This window comes from Lissotriton helveticus, chromosome 6, assembly GCF_964261635.1.
Source record: "Lissotriton helveticus chromosome 6, aLisHel1.1, whole genome shotgun sequence".
NCBI classification, from domain to species: domain Eukaryota; kingdom Metazoa; phylum Chordata; class Amphibia; order Caudata; family Salamandridae; genus Lissotriton; species Lissotriton helveticus.
Genome location: NC_136067.1, coordinates 667,267,224 through 667,292,352, shown reverse-complemented (window position 1 = coordinate 667,292,352; position 25,129 = coordinate 667,267,224). Strand labels below are relative to the sequence as shown.

Below are 25,129 nucleotides of genomic sequence, written 5' to 3'. Positions count from 1 at the left end.
GTTTCTTAATGGGGGATATCTGGAGCTTGGCAATCCCTTTAGCTTTGTCACCATCTAGTATTAGTTCTTGTACATAGTCTGCAGGTTCGAAAGTTGTGTTAAAATCGCCTGCAGCTATGAGTCGATGATTCCCTTTAGCAGTCTCAAGGTAATTAGTTAGTGTTAGTGTACCAGATGGTTTGTGAGGAATCTTAAAGCGATTGTAGATATTAAATAACCTAACTTGAGTATTCCCTTTAGGAGAGGAGAGTTCTATCCCAAGTATTTCATCAGAGCCGAGATTGAGAGCCTTGATTTTACAGGTCAATGTGTTTTTGACCCAGATTAGAAGGCCACCAGCTGGACGATCAACATTAGACTGCTTTGCTTCAATGATAAATGTTGTAAAACCTACCCTGTGGACATGTTCAACCGCCCATGTTTCCTGTAATAAGCACAGGTGGCAGTCGTCCACTAGTTTACACCAATCAGGGTCAAGTAACTTGGACCTTATGCCTGCCACATTCCAGGATAGAAGTTTAATTTCCTGGAGTTCAATTATTGATTCCTGGGAAAGGCCTGTATCAATAGTTACCCCATTGTCCTCGATTTGTTGGTGAGGATAGCTATTCACATTGGCTTGGCTACATGGGGCGAAATTATTGTTGAGGATCACTGGGGAATCATCCGGCTGTGAGATGGAAATTTCCTCAGTAACGCTTTTTAGGGGAAGAAGAGCTACAAGTAGTCAATCTTGGGAGTATAAGCCACTTAAAGTTTGGAATCTATTTCTAGTTTCCAAGGGTGTGCCTTCCAAATACGTAGAGTATGGCCTACGGGGTGGCCCATTGGCCGATGGATTCCCCCCTCTGTTATCTAGGTGCCTATAAAAGTACCCAAGCAGTAGGATATCAATCCCCTGGGACAATCTCTGGTTACCTACAGAAAAGTCCCCACTGAGCAACTGACTAGCTAAGGCCGGAGATTTACAATTGATCACAATACAATCACCAGTGTGGGATTTGGATAGAGGGCCCACCCAACTTTTCCGCCTAAGAAACAGAATCTCATGGTACTGTCTGTTTGTACAGTTTGTGTTTTTTAGCAACCAGTAACACACTTTATATTTTAGATGTGTCTGTGATTCGTGTTGGTTTTTATGCAACGGGGGAACATTAGTGAGAATTGCCACATAAGGGCAACACTCTGGTGGAAGATAGAGAGTCACCCTATCATCTCAAATTGCTTGTATAGCTAATTCATTTATACGCGGCAGATTAGGTGAGGTTTGTGGTTGCTTGGAGCCTAACTGGGTCCCATTGGTGGATGCAGGGGGTGAACTGGGCCTAATCTTACTGGGGGATGAGCATGCTAAGCCCCCGGTGCCTGGGACTCATGGGCCCCAGTTGTTTTTGTTGTGCCACTCTGTCAGTATTTTTGGGGTAAATTTTAGCAGCGGGACATGATGGTGAATTGGCACACAGAAAAGAACTACCCTCTTCAGGCCTGGTGTTCCCCCCCCCCCCCCATGAGTAGCCCCCCAGCCCCGCTCTTTCCCTTTCACTCTAACCCCTGTTATCAAATCAGTGAGCAAAGTGTGCATTAGAGTCACTGTGGATTCTAGTTTGTCTAGTCTTTCCATGATAGGCAAAATGTGCTTCAAAATCATTTCCTCAAGGAGGGATGCACAAGCCGCCATAGTTTGTGGGGGATTAGCATCAGGATGGGCCGGCAGCATAGAGTTTGGGCCATCCGGGGTGTTGGCACTTCGTGAAGGTTCAGCTTGGGGTGTTGAATTCGGAGGCAGAGTTTTTTTTCCTAGATCTAGTCCGCATATGTTGTGTGGGTTCTAGATGTTTGGTCTTTTTCCTCCTTTTACTTGACAAATCTCCTACTGCAGGGTCTTGGGGTGTTTTATCATGTATTGGGGCCGGTGAGAAGATTCCAGTAGATACATAATTGACTTGACTTGTGTCATCAGTTTCAGTATTTAGAGCCGCATGAGTGGTGGTTGCGACACATGGATCGGCCCCCTCCCACTGAGAGCCGTCGTTCCGCTACTTGGATCTCCATATCAATGGCCTTAGCTGCCCGGAGAAGGAAGCAATCAAGTGTAGAGTCGGACATGGTTTTTGGAGTTGCCACCTTCCCCCCCTTGTATTTTTGTTGCAGTCGCCATAGTAATGGGAATCACAATGTATACATAAAACAACTTACTTGGGCAGAAGGGAGGAACCAGCATGCTTGTTTACTTGTCTCCGGTGTCACAGGACCAAGGGACCTGGCCCCGCCTCTGCCTGCCGCTGACGGGCGCAGACGGGCCCGGGCTTTGCCCGCGCAGGTCCCGCGCTGTGGCAGCCCTGCTGGAACTTAAAGCGCCTCCAGGCGCTTGATGCGGGCGTCGGCGGCGGATTCGGCCGCAGGAGAGCCTGGGACCTGCAGTCCTGTCCCACTCCTGCTCTCCTCCCTTGAGAAGTGCTGGTGCTGGAAGAAAGGGCGTCCTGTGCTGCGGGAGCCCTGGTGGAACTTAAAGCGCCGCCAGGCGAGTGATGCGGGCGTCTGCAGCGGATTTGGTCGCAGGGGAGCCTGGGAGCTGCAGACCTGTCCGCTCCTGCTCTCCCCCCTTGAGTAGCGTTGGTGCTGGAAGAAAGTGCGTCCCGCACTGCGGGAGCCCTGCTGGAACTTAAAGCGCCTTCAGGCACGTGATGCGGTGGCGGCGGATTCGGCCGCAGGGGAGCCTGGGACTTGCAGTCCTGTCCCGCTCCTGCTCTCCTCCCTTGAGTAGTGCTGGTGCTGGAAGAAAGGGCTGTTCTCATTGCCTATCCCTGTAAGCAACTGAAATCTCCTGTCCTGAGTGTACGCTTTCCCATTAGGCAACCTCAGGCATACAGTCATAAAACTTTTCATCATGGATGATCAGTCATATAATATTTATCATTGGCTTGTCAGTCACCGTAACCAACTCAAACCTACATTGTTGGTTTATATACCTTCCCATAAAGCAACCGTCAGGTATACGATAATAAAATAAAAAAATAAAATTGTCAAAACACTATAAATTCCGTGCTAATAAAGGTTATAAACGATTAACGTAGTTCAAATAGTCAATCCTCATTGTTTGTTTGGGAGAGTCACAAAAAAACCTGCTTATTATAGTAAATCTGTGAGTATCCATGTAACAAAAGGCCTGCCTACAGGCTTTAGCATAGTGTAATTCGCAAAATCCACCTTAAAAGCCTATTGTCTTTAACACTTGATTTTCACAAAAAGTAAGGCCTACTTGCTTTGTCATGATCTTTAATTGTAAAACAGTCTAAACTTAAGGAATCAAACATAACTTTTCCCATTGAACCAATAAAGCCTTTAGCCTTTACCCGTGGCTTGGCACTATAGATAACCCAGACCTACTGAAGTCTGCATAACCTTCAGTCCTACATTTATAATATTACAAATATGTACTCAACTACAGTTGGCAAAATAATATGCAACCCCTTTCAATAGTACCTAACAAGAAACATCACACTGAAATTATACTCCCAGGATTTGTTAGAGTGGTGACCAACACCAAAACACCTTGCCTACCATGTTAATCTGTGAGATTACATGTAACCAAATATCTTTCTACAACTCTTCAGAGAGATCTAGGAGCACATTGCAGCCGTGTCTCTTCTGACCAGAATCACGCAGACTTAGTCTATAGCAGTGATGACCACATTCTTGGTGCTGTGTTTGGGTCAGAATCCGGTCTGCGTGATGTTGAGAAGTTGATGCTTGTTCTGGTATTCAGTGAGGTATTTGTTAATGATTTTCTCTAGTACCTTGGCTGGATAAGGAAGCAGTGCTATTGGTCTGTAGTTCGTGAACTGGGTGCGGTCAGTTGAGGGTTTCTTCAGCAAGGTAAGAACTGTTGCTTGTTTCCAGGCTTCAGGGAAGATCATTGAGGAGTTGGAATAGTTCATCATGGTTTTAGCATAGCACTAAAGGGTAGAAGCCCATTACAGTAGACTGGGGGGCAGGGAGGGAGGACTAACAAGGCCCCAGAGAGGATGGTCTTTATGGTTTTGTCCAAGGTGATGATGGGCCAAGTGGTTAGAGTAGGTTCTTTACACAAGGTTGAGAGTTAATAGACTGTGTCTATCTGGTCTGATTGTGGGTTAAAGTTGCTGTATTTGGTGGTGATTTTGTTGCTGAAGACTACAGCGAGTTAATTGCAGAGGTCTGAAAAGGGGTGGTCAAGTTGGAGGTGGCCACTGGTGAGGTGAAATCCTTCACAAAAAGTACTGCGTTTGTAATAACTTTTCATAATGCACAAGCAAGACCAATGGCATTGTTATAACATTTCCCTGTACACCAGTCAAGCCTTGCTATTATCACGTGTCACCATATCCAGCTTAGGCCTACTAAACAGAGAATACGCTTTCCCACAATGCAACCATCAGACATACTTTCATAAAATCGCAAACTATATTCAAAATTACAGTTGGCAAAGCAGAACACTATCTCTCCTAACCGGGTTTAACAATGATGCTCACAGTGCTGATCTGGTTATTCTAGTTATTCAGAGTAGGTAACCAACACCAAACTCTTTACCAACTAACGTTATCTAGGAGATTCATAAAAGCAAAAAATATGTTGACTTGAATACAGAGTAATAACAATTCACACTTAAATGGCTATTGATATTAACTTATGCATTTCACAATTAGTATGTTAGGCCTACTGCCTTTTTCGTAACTGTTCATAACAAATAATCGGGCATATAACCTTTATCATTGGGTTGTCACCATAATCAACTCAAGCCATTGTACTGAGTTTAAGCTTTCCACCATCCAACCATCTGGCATACAGTCATAAAAGTACAAATGTATTGTAAATTACAGCTGACAATGTAAAATACTGTCTCTCCTAAGTGAGCCTAACAAAGCTATAATCCTGCTCTCTTTATTATGAAATGGTATAGTAAAGGTACTAGGCCTTGAAGTAATTATTGTGGTAATGTGAGAATCCTTGTTAAACCCTGTTAGGAGAGAGAGTATTTTGCTTTGTCAACTGTAATTTTGTATATAATTTGTGATTTTATGACTTTGTGATCACTGGCTTGCCACCATACCCAGCTCCAGCCTGCTGTATTGAGAATAAACCAAAAGGTTAAGTACAAGCAGTTTATTTAATGTAAGCACACCAATTCAGCCCAATCAAAACCAGTACTCAAGAAAACTGACGTGGGTAGAGCTTAACTCCCTCTCTGTAGGACTCTGAGAACTCATTTTATTTATCACATAAGGTCAAGCTATATCTGCTTTGCCAAACCAGATTTAAACATCTATGTAAATGTAACGTAGACCTGGGCTCTCAAACACTAAGCTGCACTCTAAAGTCTATCATTTCAACTGTGCTGCTGCCAGTGAAAATAAACACTGTAAACTAGCTTGTTAACTAAGACGGTTTAATAGTATTACACTGTTGTGTGTGACCCTGAAAATTCAAGGTCAGGCAGTCGTACTCTTGCTGGCTCAGGCAGCTGATAAAATAAACTAAACTATCACAGCTGCATGTAGGGCAAAGCACTTTTTTGGGGGAGCTTCATAGCTTCTGCCCAATCAAAACACGGACTGCTGGCTACCAGAATGTTGGCAGGGCCAAAGGTTCTTTCCTGGTAGTGCTTCTTAAAGATCTTTTATAGCTTGTTCTCATAATGTCTTGCAACAGCTGTGCTGTCAATGCAGACCTAAAAGGGCCTACCAGTTCAGGGAAAATAGGTGTTCCAGTACTTTAAGGGGAATTACGTCAAAATTGAACTGAGGTGATGCCTTCATTTAGCCTTTTCCACAGCTTAGGTCTGTGGGTTGTGGCACACTAGTTGATGGCTAGATCCTCATTCATTCACCTTTTATGAGGTCCCAGAGAACCTGCCGAGCAATTGACTTGAAGCAATAGGTAAGACTTGGAGGCCAAGGTTGCATTGTTGCTGAGCTTATCTATTGAGCCCGCTCTGGTGGCATCGACTCCATTGTTAGATTGTTTTTTCCGCCATCGGGTTCGGGCGCTTATCGTTGTGCTCCGGTCTGACACCGTTCTTTCGGTTTCCCACGGCGTGCAAGATACTTACCCTCAACGGTATTTTTTTCGACCGCGTCTCACTTTCTATCGCACATCATAATTACTTTAAATAATCTTTAGAATGGAAAGTTTGTGGAAGGCCGTCGGGCCTACCCGCTTCGGGTCGACCTGCAGTCGGTGGAACGAACTCCCTTTACATTCTTCCCTCGGTGTCACGCGAAATACCCGCGCACCGACTCTCACTCCAAGAAAACACTCCGCGACCATTGAGGTCGACGTCACGACATGCAGAGCCAGCACACAAGCTCCATTCCGGACATCTTCGGTCAACAATCCGATGAAGAGGCCGGCAATGCAATGGAAACCGAGGAGGAGCAGGTGTCGGTCGCCATCCCAGAATTCGACTCCGACCAGGAGGAGGACATCCTACATGGTCACCGAACCGTGAGTACAGCTCGCCCCTCGTCCCCAGAGACCATTTCAATTAAAAAGAAGGATCCAGTCCAATCCGCGTCCTCGGGCCCCGATCAGCACAGAGATGACGCTTCAGATGCCCCGCCCTCTGGCTCGGCACCGAAGCCTACCAAAAAGCCTTCCGGCTCCGAAAGGACTCCTTCCAAACCCAGTTCGGAGCCCGGGCCTTTGGGGTCGAAACACAAGCCCGGCGCCGACCCCCACCATTTCGCCCGGAAAAAATCGTCCGAACCGAAGACATCAGTGGTTTCGACTCCGGCACTGAAAATGTCAGCGCCGAAACAGACAGAAATGCAGAAAACACCTACAAAGCCCAGTTTTGATGCCCCAATTGAAAAACCAGATCCGAAAAAAGATTTTTTATATCCATCCACAGACTTGCCATATCACCACTAAAGTGACTCTCAAAAGAAGGGCTGATGCAGAAGAAGAATATCATATCCCTTTAAAGAAGAGATCTGTTGGAGCTAACCCTTCCCCTCCTCCTCTTCCTCCACCTATTCTTCCTTCATCACCACCTTCCACTCTCCTTCAACCAATTTCACCTGAACATTCACCACCACATACACCTGACAACCAGGAAGATGGGGATGATGATCAGTTGTTACAAGACGCATGGAAGGATTATAACACCAATTCGCCCATGGGCAAAGACCCCAACCTGTACCCTACCAAACCCTCTCCACCAGATGGTAGTGTAGGCTACATTGAGATACTGGGTAGAGCCGCCAACTACCATTGGGTGCAGCTACAAAAGGAGTCATTAGAAGAGGATTTCCTCTTTGCAACCCTCAGTACTACACAGAAGCCATCACACACACTACCCATGCTTAAAGGGATGGTCAGGCATGTAGATGACATTTTTAATGACCCAGTTAGAGCTCGTATTCTTACCCCTACAGTGGACAAAACGGACAAGCCAGCACCATCGGACCCTGTATATATAAGGGAACATTTGCCACTAGACTCCCTGGTTGTGTCCAATGCAAGAAAAAGAGCCAATTCCCAGACAACAGGAGAGGCTCCACCTCCTGATAAGGAATCCAAACTTATTGACACTTCTGGGAAAAGGGTAGCTTCTCAAGCAGCCAATTTCTGGTGCAACACTCAGGCACTGTTAGCGCGATACGACCGTGCACACTGGGATGAAATGTAACAACTAATACAATATCTACCCCAGGAACACAAAGCAAAAGCACAAGATCTGGTTCATAAAGGTCATATTATTGCTAGCAATCAAAGAAGATGCTCTTTAGATGCTGCACACACTGCTGCTAGAGCTATAAACACTATTGTCCTCAGAGAACTCAACCGGTACATTCAGTTAGACCATTTCCACATGGTGACACTTCAATAGGTACTTCCTCTACTACAGAAAGGTCATTTTCTATCTACCCTAGATCTTAAAGATGCCTACTTTCATAAACCAGTTCACCCTGCTCGACCCTTGACCCCACCAGGTAGGTCGCTCCCCCTCCGCACAGCACCGGCTGTGTGTCCCTGCCCCAGCTGCCGCTGCTGAGGAAGTTCGAGGCCCTCCACCACCCGCAGGCTACCACCTGCGCCTCATCCCTGGTGGCCAGTGGTAGGCCATAGGTAGGTTTGTTTATCCTTTGCTTTATTGCTTTTATTGTATTGCCTGTATTTTCATTGTTTTGTCTGCGATTGCTGTTGTCTGTCTTCCCCGCTGCCTGTACGTGGTCCGTGCCCCTTTTTCTTCCTTCTGTTCCCCTCGCGGTCCCCGTGCTCTCTCTGCCCGGTCTTTTCTTCTGTACCCCTCGCTGCCCCAGTGTGTCTGCACAGTTTTCCCTTCTGTTCCCCTCGCTGCCCCTGTGTCTCTGCCCAGTTTTCCCTTCTGGTCCCCTCGCTACCCCCGTGTGTCTGCCCGTATTTCCCTTCTGTTCCCCTTGCTGCCCCCGTGCCTCTCTGCCCGTTCTGCCTTCTGTTCTTAGCTGCCCTTGTATTTCTGTGTTCTGTATTTTGCCTCTGTGCCACTCGTTTTTCCGGTATTTCTGTGCCCTTTTGCCTTCTGTGCCACTCATGTTTCCCTCGTTTTTGTGCCCCTTTTGCCTTCTGTTCCACTCGTTTTTTGTGCCCGTCTGCCTTCTGTGCCACTTGTTTTTCCCTCGTTTTTGTGCCCCTTTTGCCTCCTGTTCCACTCGTTTTTTGTGCCCTTCTGCACCACTCATTTTTCCCTTGTTTTTGTGTCCCTTTTGCCTTCTGTTCCACTCGTTTTTTGTGCCCTTCTGCCCTCTGTGCCACTCGTTTTTCCATCTTTCTGTGCCCCTTTTGCCTTCTGTTCCACTCGTTTTTTGTGCCCTTTTGCCTTCTGTGCCACTCGTTTTGTTTTCCTCTCGATTTTGTGCCCCTTTTTAGGTCGAGCTGGAAAAGCATGTGAAGCATGCGTCCAAGCTCGACAACTAATGTTGCTGACTTCTGGGAATGTGAGACACGAGTCAGTTACGCGCTTCAGATTTGTCCTTGTGAGCGCGCTTCTGCTGCTGGCTGCTTGCTGTGTGGGCGCGCTTACGCTTTCGGTTAACGCGCTCAATTAGAAACGAGAACGCGCGCTCCATTGAACAGGCCACAATTCCCTTGCAATGCACGCCTCATCGTGATCCTCCCGGGCCATGGTCGGCCAGGGCAACAGCACCTACGAAGCCCCCCCCCCAGCCCTTTTGAACTTACCGGGCCAATCTCGGGGGACTCCGCTCTCAGCACGCGGCAGGGGCAGGCACCGGGCATGTGCCTCGAGCCCCCTCCGCAGAGTTCACGCTGCGGCTCTTTCCAGCTCCTTTCCCAGGGCTCTCTCTTGGTCAAGGGAGCCCCGCAACACTTGCGCAGCCTCCTGCTGGTGGCCCCGGGGCTCTCCACCGCTCCGCCTGCCTCCTCTTCCGGTCCGGACGCGGCCCGCCCCTGTCACAGGTGACCTTGCCTGACTTCCGGGGCGGCCGCGGCGGGATTCCGGGGGCATTTTCTGCCACACACACCTTGTTTAATGCTTGTTTTAATGTAGGCGCTACATCTTGAAAGTGTTGATGATCGGGGACACTAAATGGTAGCTGACTTTTCTTTAAGAGATGCCATCCCATTACCCATGTGCGGTAGGCGCACACGAGTGTACATGAGGCGCTGGCACCATCTGGTGTGACGGAGGAGGTGCATATATCCTGTGTATCCCGTCGTGCGCACACAATGGGGCTGATACTTGTGTTCGGTGGGGTGGTGCGTGACATCTGCACGCTGTGAGCGCCAGCTGTGATTTTTAGGAAAAATGCGATAACTGGATTTGAATTAAAACAGTGTTTGAGCAGGAAACGGGGGACGTTTTACAGCAGACGAGCAATCCACATCTCCCAGACATTAAACACAATGAGCAGCACAAGCGTTTTCCGTGCGCAAGGGCGTGAGTGTGCACACATCGATCACTAGTGGGTCAAGTCAGTCGCAGCGCAGTCTGACTTGGGAAGACAAATTCAAATGTAACTTAAAGCATGATTCCTTTATTTCAAGATCACACCTGTTCGTGTTACCGTGTGCTGCTTTTTGAAAAGCACAGAGCGGTTCTTGGTTTACAGTTCACGTCGTTGGAATGGAGAATGTGAAAACTGAAACTTAATTTCGTGGTTATTGGTTTATTTATTTTTAACGCCATTAATCTGGTTCCGCTTCTTTCATTTTCTGGGAGACACGGCTGGAGGCAATATATATATTATGTGTCATCCGTCACTTGTCCGTTGGTTTATTTCGAATTTTGGAATTGGTTTGCAATCCCCTGGGTTGCAGTCGCAATGTAGGCTAGATGCACGGCTGCTATTAGTTGTGGATACTACAGAAAAAACCCACAATTGTTTCATGTCTGGGACGTGTGTGCACTGTGGGCAGCTGTGTATATACTCGTGTTGGGTGGTGCGTGAGTTTGTGTCTGCGTGTGGGATGTGTAAGCCTGTGTGGGAGAACAGTGGATCGGGTGGTTTCCCTCGTGGCATGCAACGTTCAGGCACCAAACATACTCTTTATATGGCAGCGTATTTATCAACATTGTCCACGGGACCTGGCCCACCCGGGGCTTAAGGAAAACAAGGTCCTTGTGGGCCCCCAAATCGGTACACCATAAAAGAGGAATGCAAAACATTCTCGACTGACATCAGGGCATCATTCCTCCTCCTCCCAGCTCTCTGAGGAGTCTAGAAACTTCAGGCGCTCCCATTCCAGGCAGATAAGGAAAGTAACATGTCCAAGCAGCGGAGCCAGGATTCCCTACATAAACATGGCTATAAATAATACTTAGAAGCACTCACAGCGCTTTGAAACTGCACAACTAGTTGAAAGCACGTTTTTTACAACAGTAAGTAGGATATGAATTTGGTGGTTCAGGCTTTATTACCAATGTCACAAAAAGATGTTAATATTTCACTTCTGTTCTTGGATTTTCGTCATAATAAAATACAATGAACATAATATTCACAAAAGTTATTTACAAACGTTTAAGCTATTGCCATTATAATAAATTACAATAACTTTTTTTAAGTAGTAATTATTAAAAAAATTACCAGCCATTTTTATTTGTAATATCAATAAATCCAAGTCATGTAAATACAACACATATTGCGTTACAAATGCTATAGGTGTCACATTTGCGAAAGTTAAAACTATTGGCATTGTAAATGACAAAGCTATTAATTTTGCTATTTTCAAAACCAGCACATAAATAAAAAAATAGTCATTTACAATACCAATAGCTCAAACTTTCCTAATGCGAGACCTATTGCATTGCAAATGCTTGTTCATTTTGTTACCTTCGTTGTCCCTCGCCACTGCGTCCCCGCCCCCCCTGACGGCTCACTGCCCATTCGCTGCCCCCCTCCCAGCTGCTCCTCCCTCCCACCTCCCCGCTCCAATGGCAAGCCCGCCTGCTCCTGGACCGTGCCCAGCGCCGGAACCCCTGGCCCCGGCACACACCACGACGACCGCTGCCACTACGACACCAGCACTCTGCATGCTCTCAACTCCGGACGGAGCCACACCTGCTTCAAGGCCGCCCCAAAACGCACACACGGCCCCTTCAACTGCCAGAACTGCAGCTACACCAGCCTCAGAGCCGACGAACCACCGGCCAAGAAAGACCCCAACCACCTCCGATGCATACTACTGAACACCCGCTCTGCACGGAAGCATGCCGTCGAGGTCTGGGACCTGCTCGACACAACATCCCCGGACGTCGCCTTCCTGACAGACACCTGGTTTTAACGACACCACCGCACCCGACATCGCCATAGCCTTCCCAGATGGCTACAAGATCACCCTCAGAACCGCACCAACGGAGTCGGAGGAGGAATCGCCATCGTCCACAAGAACAGCATCAGGGTCTCGACTAGCACCGCCGAACACATGCATTTCCAAATCCACACAGACCCTAACTCCACCCTCAGAGGCACACTCTTCTACCGACCCCCGGGACCCCGCCCCCAGTTCAGCGACTCCATCGCCAACTTGATCAGCACTCACGCCCTGACCTCCACCGACTACATCCTCCTCGGAGACCTGAACTTTCACCTTGAGAACAATGACGACAACAACTCCACAACCCTGATCGATAACCTCACCAACCTCAGACTGAAGCAACTCGTCACAACGCCCACCTACTCCGCCGGCCACACGCTCGACCCCGTCTTCTCCGTCAGCCCGCACGTCTCCGTCAGCCACACCACTGAACTCCTCTGGACCGACCACTGCTGCATCCACTTCGCCTTCCAGAAGCCCACCACACACCACTGCACCTAACAGATCCCCCGCCACTGCTGGAGCAAAATTACCGAAGACCAACTACACGCAAACCTCGCTCTCAGACCACCCACCAAACCCTCCAACACCGATGACGCTACCCACAGCCTCAGACGCTGGATCGAGGGCTGCGCCAACTCCCTCGCCCCGCTGAAGAACCCCCACCGACAGAGACACCAGCAAGAGGGCCAGCTGGTTCACCCCAGAACTCCTTGCCTCCAAGCAAGCCTGCCGGAAACTAGAGACGAAATGGCACAGTGAACAAACTCCAGACAGCCACGCAGCACACAAGGACGCCATCCACAACCACCACCACCTCATCAGGGCGGCCAAGAGGACTTCCTTCAAAGACCGCCTCGACAACAACGCACACAATAGCAAGGAGCTCTTCAACATCGTGAAGGAACTGTCCAACCCCAGCACCAACACCAACAACATCCCGCCGTCGAAAGCCCTGTGCGACTCCCTCGCCACCTTATTCCACCGCAAGATAGCAGACATCCACGACAGCTTCAACACCCAGACAGCCCCAACAGACAGCAACACAACAGACCCTCCCCACACCATCGACCACGGCCCCCTGCTAGCCTGGGCCAGCGTGAGCATCGATTACACCATCCAGACCATGTGCACAATCCACTCCGGCTCTCTGTCAGACCCATTCCCGCACCACGTCTTCAACAGAGCAAGCAGCTCCTTAGCACCCCACCTGCGCAACGTCATCGATCTCTCCCTCGAGACCACGACCTTCCCAGAGATCTGGAAACACGCAGATATCATCGCCCTACTCAAAAAACCTAAGACAGACCCAAGAGACCTCAAGAACTTCTGGCCCATCTCTCCGCTCCCCTTCCCGGCCAAGGTCATTGAGAAAACCATCAACAGACAGCTAACCCGATACCTCGAAGAAAACAGAATCCTGGACCCTTCCCAGTCAGGGTTCCACAGCAACCACAGCACCGAGACTGCCCTCATCGTGGCCACCGATGACATCAGGACCCTGCTGGATAACGCAAGACCACAGCACTCATCCTCCTAGACCTCTCTGCTGCCTTCGACACCGTCTGCCACCGCACACTACGTGCACGCCTCCACGCCGCAGGGATCTGAGACAAGGCTCTGGATTGGACCACCTCCTTCCTCTCCGGCAGAACCCAGAGCGTCCGCCTCTGCCCATTCCGTTTCAAAGCCTCCGAGATCATCTGCAGCGTACCCCAGGCCCGACGCTGTTCAACATTTACATGGCCCCGCTCGCACACGTAGCCCGACAGCACATACTCAACATAATCTCCTACGCCGACGACACTCAGCTGATCCTCTCCTTCACCAAGGACCCCATCACCGCCAAAGCTAACCTCCATGAAGGAATGAAGGCCGTCACTGACTGGATGAAGACCAGCCGTCTGAAGCTGAACTCGGACAAAGCGGAGGTCCTCATCCTCAGCTCCAACCCTTCAGCCTGGGACGACTCCTGGTGGCCAACTGCACTGGGGGCAGCCCCTACACCCACCGACCACGCACGCAACCTGGGAATCAACCGCGACTCAACGCTCTCAATGACCAAGCAAGTCAACGCCGTCTCCTCCTCCTGCTTCAACACCCTCCGCAAGATCTACAGATGGATCCCGACAGATACAAGAAAGACAGTCACCCAGGCCCTCGTCAGCAGCAGACTCGACTACGGAAACGCCCTCTACGAGGGAGCCCCGACTAAGCTCTTCAAACGACTACAACGCATCCAAAAGGCCTTGGCACAACTGATCCTCGACGTACCACGCCACAGCCACATCACCCCCCACCGGAGAAACCTGCACTAGCTTCCTGTCAACAAGAGGATATCCTTCAAAATCCTCACCCACGCACACAAGGCACTCCACAAGACCAGCCCAGCCTACCTCAACAGACGGCTCTCCTTCTACATCCTCAACCGCCAGCTACGCTCCGCCGACCTCTCACTCGCCACCGTCCCACACATCCGAAGAACAACCACTGGTGGGAGATCCTTCTCCCACCTCGCCGCCAAAATGGAACACCCTCCCACTGAGCCTACGACAGATCCAAGACCTGCTGACCTTCAAGAGGATACTCAAGACCTGGCTGTTCGATCAGTAGCCCCCCCGCGCCTTGTGACCCCCACGGGTATGTAGTGCGCTTTTCAAATGATTGATTGATTGATTGAGTGCTCTCTGCAGTGGTGGAACACACAAAATGTATCAAAGGCACGGTCATTCATAGACCCAGTTCCACAGATAGTACTGACAGCAGGCCAGCCTTTCACTGGCTGGGGATCTCATCTTCCACAGTGCAAGGCTTGTGGAGCCCTCAATAGAAGTTGCTCCACATCAATCACCTAAAGCTGCTTGCAATATTCCTAGGACTCAAAGCGTTTCAAACTCACCTAGAGGGCAAAGGGCAAAGCTGTCCTAATTTGTACAGACATGACAGCCATGTATTACATACAAAACGGGGGGGGGGGGGGGAACACACTCTCTCCAACTGTCCCACTTAGCCAAAGAAATCTGGAGGTGGGCTATTCACCACAAAATGTATCTCCTAGCGGAACACCTCCCAAGAGTCAGCACCAGATTGCAGATCTCCAGATCAGACAGAGACCGCAAATACAGAAATGGGAACTCATCCCTTAGGTCCTCCTTCCATACTTTCATTTTTGGGGAGTCCCTCATATAGACCTGTTCGCCACATACCAAAACGCAAAATGCCCAAGCTTCGCGTCCAGGTATCCACACCCATTGTCCTAAGGCAATGCACTGTGGATGAATTGGTCAGGGATATTTGCTTACGCTTTTCCGCCTCTCCCACTTATTCCATTAGTGGTTCGGAAACTCAACCAAGCGACCCTGACACTAATCCTAGTTGCTCCCACGTGGGCACGTCAACCTTGGTTCATAACCCTATTGGAACTCTCAGTAGTTCCTCGCCAGAATCTACTTCTTGCACCCAATCTCCTCACACAGAGCCATGGAGACATAAGACATCCAGATCCCAGTCAACTCACTCTGGCAATCTTGCTCCTGAAGTCTTAGAGTTTGGCTATCTTAATCTACTGCCAGACTGCATGAATATAATCAAAGAGGCTAGACATCGTACCACAAGAGCCTGTTATGCAGCAAAGTGGAAGCGGTTTGGGATATACTGTAATAACAACCACATTAACCCACATTATGCTTCTGCACAAAACATTATTTGTTATCTGTTACATCTACAACGTTCCAATTTAGCGCCCACATCCATACCTTTACATTTTGCTGCAATAGCTGCATACCTCCAGGATAGACCATATCTATCTCTTTTTAGAGGGCCTGTTATCAAAGCGTTTATGGAGGGACTGAAAAGATTTATTCCCCCCCGACGTCCACCTGCTCCATTGTGGAATCTCAACATTGTTCTCACCAGACTAATGGGTCCACCCTTTGAGCCATTGCACAAATGTGAACTGCAATTTCTCACATGGAAAGTTGCTTTCCTTGTTGCTATCACATCACTCAGAAGAGTGGGTGAGCTTCAGGCACTAACTATAGAAGAACCCTCTTTACAAATGCACCAAAATAAAGTGGTTCTTAGGGCTAATCCTATATTCCTACCTAAAGTCATTTCTGCTTTTCATATCAATCAATCTGTTGAGTTACTTTTGTTCTTCCCTCAACCAGATTCAGTGGCAGAACGTGCCCTACACGCATTGTATGTGAAGAGAGCATTGCTTTATTACTTAGAAAGGGCAAAACCTGTCTGTAACACAAATAAACTTTTTGTCACTTTTGCTCCACCACACAAAGCAATCCTATATCAAAATCAGGTTTTGCAAGGTGGATAGTCAGGTGCATTCAAATATGCTATGTAAAACCAAAACGAAGTTTAACAGGTCCCCCTGGAGCACACGCTAAACGCAAACTAGGGGCTTCTATGGCATTCTTAGGAAACATACGCATAGATGACACATGCAAAGCTGCAACATGGTCTACACCTCACACATTCACAAAGCACTATTGTGTAGATGTGTTAGCAAGACAACAAACTAGAGTGGGCCAGGCAGTTTTACGTACATTTTTCAGACCACTGCAACAGATACAGATTAGCCCCTGCTTTGGGAGATAACTGCTACATAGTGTATGCAGAGCGTATGATCTATAGCGCATATGCCTCGAACGGAATATGCTACTTACCCAGTATGCATCTATTCTTGGCATAGAGAGCTGTAGAGTCATATGCGCCCACACGCCTCCCTGGGTACCTATACCTGTTGCAGTGACATCTTACTTAGATACATGCATTCATGGACATCTCCTTTTACTACTCTTACTAACTCCATTATCACCCTCTGCGGGAAAACAATCTAACAATGGAGTTGATGCCATGCGCACTATTATCGAAAGGAGGAGTCACCTACCTTGTGACTGGAAAGACTTCTTCGAAGAAAAACCAAGTGCAAACATCCTGACCCAACACTAGATGGCGATCAATGCACAGCGTATGACTCTACAGCTCTTTATGCCAAGAACAGATGCATACTGGATAAGTAGCATTTTCCTTCCTTCATTTCCTCCTCCTTTAACTGTTTGCTGCATTTCTCTCTCTTGCTTCGGGTCAATGCCTGATGATGAAAAAGCATTCCGGTCCTAAAAAATTAGTGCTGGTGCGCCCACCCCCAAATACTCACCAACACAAATTAAGCACTACATGTTCATTCTGCGAAAGGCAATGACGGATGTGTTGTCTACCCCTTTTTCTGACGATGTTTAGTCTTTTCTGTGGGACTGCCCCTGCGTTCTGTTCGCCACCTTGCTGTCCGTCTCTTTTCTATCTCGTCCTGTTCAGAGACCACCCATAGTTACTTCTTTCTTGATTGTTGTTTTTTATTATTTCTTTTCTTTAGCCAACTTTATTTTGGACTTACCCCACATTTTCAATGAAGTTTACTCTTTTCCTTAAGCAAAACCAAGTTTTCTAAATTCTTAATGTCAGTACTTCAAATATGAAACTTTCAGGGGGATAAAAACTTTCTTGGGATAAATTAGTTTTCCCAAATATGTTCCCACTTTTTTCTAATCAAATATATTGCCTTTAGGGTGTACCTATTGAAATAATCTGTAGTGCTAGCAGGTTCCTCCTCTTTCCTTGCCCGAAAATAAGGCGCAACTGTCAGTCTGCTAGCAAAACTTTGAAATCCCTAGGTTTCTCGATTTGAGTGGGTCTTATACAGTGGTACTTGGGACGAGGGTGTGGTTAAGCACCTCCTGTTTTGTTGGTATTGGAAATCATGGTAGAGTAGCACTTTGACAAATGATTAGGGTGGCTTTTTATTGTTGATTTTCTTTCTCCAGGGAATGTGGTTCTCTTCCCCTTATTTTTACCAAACCCTGCCCCCTCAATTTGACTGACCCCTACCTTTTCTCTTTCTTTTGAGCTGTGGCATCTCTCGGTCCCACCCGCACTTTGCTCATCTGTTGCTTGTGGCTCTGTTCTGCCTTGCCTCCTTCCTGCCGAATCCTGTCAAAAAGTATGTCCACCATGAGCTTCACGGTATGTAATGAGAAAGATTCAGTACAACTGTTTTCCGTTTGCCAATATGCAAGGCTCTTTTCTCAAACATGTCGATGCTCAAAGGCACCTACGGCTAGGCTTTCAACCCTGGAGAAATGGTCCAGTGTAAGCCTCATAAGAAAACAGTCCCGTCCCAGCCCTCTTTGACTGACATGTCCCCAAGGTAAAGGTGGTGTGCTTCCCCCATGTATGAATATATCCTCACAATCTGCTATAATAGAAACCCCGAAGGTAAGCAACTTATTTATTGAGTTTTTTTTTTATAATGGTCTGTGACAGGAAATTCTACGCTTGAGAAGGTGAAATTCCTTACATATCCCATTCCTCGATATCCTACAGGCTGGCAAAGTCTACTCCATATTTAGTTGCTCAATGTATGACAGGGGAAACCCATTAAACCAAACGGTACCTGGGTAATATAGACTTAAATACAAAAATGGTACCTTGGTGCACACGGTATGTATACTAATTTGAAATGATAAGGAATAAAAGTAAAATACTCCCTATATTAGTGTTTGTATCACTGTGACCAAACTAAGTATATATATCTCTTTTTTATATATATAGTCTCCTATCTCATCTTGACCCACACACACGTTAGAGGTTATTATCAAATGATTTTTATTTTTTTCTTTTTATCAAATAAAAAAGTTTATATATCTCTCAATTATAATTTCAAACACATTTGTATATACAAATACTTTTTACATATATACAACAAAATAGAAGCCCTTCGTTTTGAGTTAGGATGTCTCAACAAAACCTAAAACAGACATTCCTATTGAGATCACGCAGACTCATATGAGGAAAACAATTAGGTCGAAATGATTTAAACCCAATGTCTTAAAGATCCCTCATCACACTATTCAAATTAATCAAAATTATTTATATGTATCTGCCGTCTCTTTATGGTCGACGCGTTTCAGCCAATCAATTCTGGCCTCTTCAGGACTAGGGCTATTTACAATCCATCGTGTATTCGATTCGGCAACCCTTTACAACTATTCAATTGGCTCTTATATGTGTGTAAACCCTCTCTGCTCGCTTGGAAATCCAAGTCAGGGTAACACTGCAATATCGGTAAACCTCACGACTTCAGCGTTAGGCTCGCGCTCCAAGCGCTTCTTAAAGTATTTATAAATCACGGGTGAAAACCTCAGTCATGCGCGTTCCTTTTTCCCCGGTGTGTTTTGTGTTGTCTCTCCTAGTTTTCAAAAAAGGTTGTCTCTCTGTCGTGTTTGAAAGTGTCCGCCTCTACAAGTTAACGACACTAAGGAAGGACTCCCATTTCCGTAGTAGTTTATATTTAGTTGCAGCACTTCTGTTTTCTCCTTTAGCAAAGAGAATTATACGAACTCTGTCCAACTAGATCAAAGATTAATATTGGTAGCCTGTGAAAGAGAAAAATCATTACGAATGGTAAGTGTACTCCATCCCACGTTGGAAGATGCACCCACCAATAATGATTCTAAACTACAGAACAATCTACAGCTGCAAGTTTTTTCTTTTCAATGTGCATATCTGCCAAACTCCTTGGTATGGTGTTATATTTATTTTGCCATCAACTTTCCTTCCCAATTGTTGAAGAAACTATAGACGCTACACTGAGAGAAACGGTAATTACCGGGGCTGGACTGTCCACATTAGACACAGGGCACAGCCCTGTAAACTGGGGGATAAAATGTCACTTTTATCAGTGGATTGGCTGCAGGATACATACAGCTCTGAGAGCAGCCCTGTAGGAGATTAGATATGTTTCACACAGGCAATTACATTCATCTTTGCTGCATCAGAAAACGATTTCAAAAGCTTCCCTTGAGAAATGCCAATACAATCAATCAATCAAGACATTTATAGAGCGCACTACTCACCCGTAGGGTCTCAAGGCGCTAGGGGGGCGGGGGGGGGGGGGGTGCCGCTACTGCTCGAACAGCCAGGTCTTGAGCTTCTTCCTGAAGGAAAGGTGGTCTTGGGTCTTGGGTCAGGCGCAGGTCGGTCGGGAGGGAGTTCCAGGTCTTGGCGGCCAGGTAGGAGAAGGACCTTCCTCCTGTTGTCGCTCTTCGGATGCGGGGGACGGCGGCGAGGGCGTGGCTGGTTGATCTGAGGTGGCGCTTGGGAGCGTAGAAGTTGATTCAGTTGTTGAGGTAGCTCGGGCCTTGGTCGTGTAGGGCTTTGTGTGCGTGGGTGAGGAGACGGAAGGTGATTCTTTTGTTGACGGGGAGCCAGTGCAGGTCTTTCAGATGTCCGGAGATGTGGCTGTTTCGTGGGATGTCGAGGATGAGTCTGGCTGAGGCGTTCTGGATCCGCTGGAGTCTCTTCTGGAGCTTGGCGGTGGTTCCGGCGTAGAGGGCGTTGCCGTAGTCCAGTCGGCTGGTGACGAGGGCCTGGGTGACAGTCTTCCTGGTCTCGGTGGGGATCCACCAGAAGATCTTCCGTAGCATGCGTAGGATGTTGAAGCATGACGAGGAGACGGCGTTGACTTGTCTGGTCATGGAGAGGGAGGAGTCCAGGATGAAGCCCAGGTTGCGTGCGTGGTCCGTCGGTTTGGGTGCGTTGCCCAGGGCGGGGGGCCACCAGGAGTCGTCCTAGGCGGAGGGCGAGGAGCCCAGGATGAGGACCTCCGTCTTGTCCGAGTTCAGTTTCAGGCGGCTGGTCGTCATCCACTCGGCTACATCTCTCAGCCCTTCGTGCAGGTTGGCTCTGGCGGCGGCGGGGTCGTTGGTCAGGGAGAGGATCAGCTGGGTGTCGTCGGCGTAGGAGATTATGTTGAGGTTGTGTTGGCGTGCGATGGCCGCGAGGGGGCTCATGTAGACGTTGAAGAGGGTGGGACTCAACGAGGATCCTTGAGGGACGCCGCAGATGACTTCGGTGGCCTCTGACTTGTACGGTGGTAGGCGGACTCTCTGTGTTCTTCCGTCGAGGAAGGAGGTGATCCATTCCAGTGCCTTCTCCTGGATTCCGATGTTGCCGAGGCGCTGCACTAGGGTGCGGTGGCAGACAGTGTCGAATGCCGCGGAGAGGTCCAGGAGGATGAGGGCCGCTGTTTCTCCGTTGTCCATCAGGGTTCGGATGTCATCGGTGGCAGCGATGAGGGCGGTCTCGGTGCTGTGGTTGGCTCGGAAGCCAGACTGTGAGGGGTCGAGGGATCCATTCGTCTCGAGGAATCTACAATCTACAATCTATGACATACACAAGATACTTTGAAAGTTCAGCTGGAAAATCCATTGTCTCCCCATTTTAAATAAGGAAAAGATGTTTGTGGCGGGAGGCAAATTCTAAAATACATTTCTGTGAGTGTCAGATTTGCTCGTTTACTCATTGCAATATGGGGTGGTGTGAAAACATTCCCCAAAGTCCTTTTAGCTCCTATTCTGATACTGTATTACGCTTGGGCCAATGTCCCAGAACTTCCAGAAAGTCAGTATGCTTTGCAAACACACCCTATCTACTTATCCACTGTCACATCTTGTAGAACAGGCTGTGCAGGTGAGCCAAAGCAATGGGCTGACTGTGGTGAAACGTTGGTATATCCTGTGTGTGATACTTAGGGAAATGCCTCGAAACCGAAATGACACTCTGTAAAAATACCATAGGTAAAGGTATCTCAACATGACACTACCCTGGTGCCTTGAAAAGAGTGAGGCAATAAGTATCCATGAGACTGTGGAAAGTGAGAAGGAGGACGAGGTTGAAGCCCTCTCCATGGTGAGGAGCCTAAACTGAGCAATTCCTGCAAAACAACACTACCCTACACTAAAACCTTTGAATCCTCAATGAAAGCCTGCTCTGAACAAAGGTACCAGGACTATTCTGAATAACAATTGATATTGCAAGGCATTATTTATATAGAGATCGGAATGAAACAACGACGAGTAAAGAAGAAAACAGAAATAGTGCAAGTGTGCAGTTGTCCTGAAGAAATCAGAAGAGTCAGGAACAGAAAGCAACTGTGAGCTTGACAGTATGAACTAAACAAATGCGCAGAAGACTCCAGCTCACTGTGAGGTCTGTCTGACGTGGAGCAATAATGTCTCTGTCCATTTTGTAGGTAGAGATAATATTACGGACTTCACAGGGGGGGGGGGGGGGGGGCAGATTATTTTGCATTGCTATTGGATATTCCTGAATTGTCACATATTATACTTTATCAGAGCAAGTCCCTCCTGATATGCTGACATGGAGCCCCCGCCCTGTACTGGGGCACCAGCCTACATAGATAGTCCTGTTTGAAGAGGGTGCGCAAAAATATAGGTGATCTTTTCTTTTTATCATGTTTTGCATGGCAGTATGTGCTTGGATCTGGTGTAAAGTCATAAAGCTTCTTTTCTATCTAGAGGACCCATTACGAGGCAGAACACGGGAGCTGAATATGCATATTGAACACAAAGTATTGTAAAACTAAGGCATTTGATTACTGCTTTTTAACAGCCTTTGGAGTTTTTGCAGCTTGCTGTAGTTTTCCATGGTCTTATCCAAGATCGCTTATTGAAAATGGTGTAGTAAGGTCGTCCACGCTGGAATGATGTAATCCAAGTAGGTTTATTCAGGTAAGTACACAAGTAGTATACATCTTCATCAACAGGTGTATAGGTGCTGTAGGGCAGCCCCACCAGGAGCAGCCTGCTAACTGCTCAGCCCCATCCACCAACTGTCATCCAATCCAGTCACCCAAACATTACACTCAAGGTAGATTCACCAACATTCCATACAGAGTACACACACACACAGGCTGAGCAGCTAGGAACAGAATAACATAGGGAATGAAACGTAATGCAAGAATACTAAATATCTCTTCCCTAATGAACAAAAGAATAACAAAAGCAAAACAATAAAACTATAAACATGAAAGTACACATAAACAGTCCAAAACCCCAAGGACGAGGCAAACACCACCTGCATCACAAAAAGGATAGAAACTAATACAATGAGTCAAAAGCCCAAACCCAGGGATGACGGTAACACCGCATCACGAGAGGGAAAGGAACCACAAACAAGCAGGAAAGATGGATAAAGAATACCCATCCCCTCCTCTAATATGAAAACAATGGGCGTCAAAATGTAAAGTAAGTTCTCCGAGTGAAGAGACTAGTCATGTGTACCAAAGGGACATAAAACCAACTTAAATAAGGGACCACCTGTAAATTAATGTGTACTCTCCATGTGAAGGACTAAAGGGACTTAAACCCAATATCCTGCCCCCAACTTAAACGAGGTACAACAAAAATTACCTATATGGTCTCCATATGGGGAGGCAAACAACGAAATGCAGACAGGGACAAAGACCATGCAACAAAAAAATGTGCGGCACAAGGTGTCTTACGCACACAAGGAAAGTGACTCCTTGCAACAGGACAAAAACATGACCCATATTCTAATGTAATGGGACAAGACCCAATGGCAACCTACTCCTGTGAGGGGCCACGTGAAAAGCTGTATGGGAAGAAAACTTGTGCCCATACGCATGCCCATCCCTCGTGTAAGGGAGTGAACTGTAATGACACCCTCCCACGAAAAGACTAAACTGTCCCCTACGTAAGGGAACCTAAAATGTAGAAAATGAAACAGGAAAGCTGTAAACATGAAATCAGTCTAACATGGATTCTAAGCAATGCAAACTCTACATACGTTCGAAAGACCATAACTAAAAGGCTCTGTGGACGAGCATAGCATCAAAACAATTACTTCGCTAGTGAGTGTCCACTCACTCGAGTAGTGTCACGATAAACATTAAAATGACAGCAAGGTATTTACTGTAGCATATAACAAAGTGAAGTCCACTGTCCAACGTAATCTTTATCAAAACTTCCACAACATTCAACTATGCTCCCACAATCAAGTTCTTTTAAAGAGTGTGTCCTTTACTATTCCCCCAAAAAAACTGATAGTCGAATAATGCGCTTTGTAAACAGTCAAGCAGATTAGAGATTGAGTACCTGAAGCTTCACGGTGCAGCATAGGCCAACATCAGGCAAGCAAGAACAAATGAAATAGAACCGATCATCACACAGCAGTAAACTGCAATTTTCAAATAACTTTAATGACACACACCGCTACGTGGTAGTCAGAAAAACTAACTCTTCGGAACATTTCTATGCTAACTTGATTGCCAGCAGCAACCAACCCGAAGATAGCGGCACGTTCCGTATGTCGCGCCGGATGGCTCATGGTGCGTTTGAACACCAAAATGTCACACTGAAGCTGCAAGTCGCGAAGACTTCACCGCATCGAAGTCGATCTCACATCTGACACCACCAAGAATCCACAAATGGACGACGTCACAAGGAATCCAAGCAGGCTTGCTGGGAAGAAGGTAGGGCTGCACGCGCAGTTGCTTGCTTGTAGCATTTTTTAATAAGGTGCACGCGCCAGGTGCGTATCTGCTCTGCACAGCTCGTGCCATAATTTCAAATGGCAGACGCGCGGTTAAACTGTCAAAAGCACAAGGGACGGCCAGGGACCATAATTAAATTAAAATAGACTCACCCCCTTAAGTCCATAGCTGGATATGAAATGTGGATAGCCAGGAGACAATTCCTCACCAATACACTGGTGGTGCTGCTCCTCAAGTTTCTGTGTTGAATCTTGTGGCTATTGCTTGTTTCGTCTTATTCTTGTTGTATGGACCTGTTGATTTCTCCCTGTTGCAGCTTTTTCCCAACATGTTGTAGAAGGCATCATTAAGTCTTTTCAGGCTACTTGTACCAACCTTAGTTCGTGGGGAGGTCTCCAACTCATCGCCATAATTTATGTAGTAAGGTAGTCCACGCTGGTATGATGTAATCCAAGTAGGTTTATTCAGGTAAGTACTCAAGTAGTATAAATCTTCATCAGCAGGTGTATAGGTGCTGTAGGGCAGGCCAACCAGGAGCCGCCTGCTAGCTGCTCAGCCCCATCCACCTAGTCATCCAATCCAGTCACCCAAACATTCCACTCAAGGTCCATTCACTAACGTTCCATACAGAGTACACACACACAGGCTGAGCCGCTAGGAACAGAATATCATAGGGAATGAAACGTAGTGCTACGAATGGTATATCAAAGAGGTTGGTTTAAAAAATGTTTATTGGCCAATTTAGCCAATCAACCAAGTCGTTCTCTCTGGTTGCTTACTGTGGGTGATTTTAAGCCTATCTTGAACAAATGGGATTTTTTACAGTTTTTCCCGGAACCTAAATACAGTTACATCCAATTTAGGGAAATTTACCAACAGTTTCGGAGCGATCCCCTCAAGTTTATGAAGACTTGAGAAGTCGTTTGTAGTCTAGATCATGCT

At 47.2% G+C, this 25,129-nt stretch overlaps 1 protein-coding gene across 3 annotated transcripts in view; it reads left to right on the top strand.

Moving 5' to 3' along the window:
- IBTK (inhibitor of Bruton tyrosine kinase) overlaps nt 1-25,129 on the top strand; it is an 876,521-nt gene that overhangs the window by 736,138 nt on the left and 115,254 nt on the right. The gene's annotated exons all lie outside the window — the stretch shown is intronic.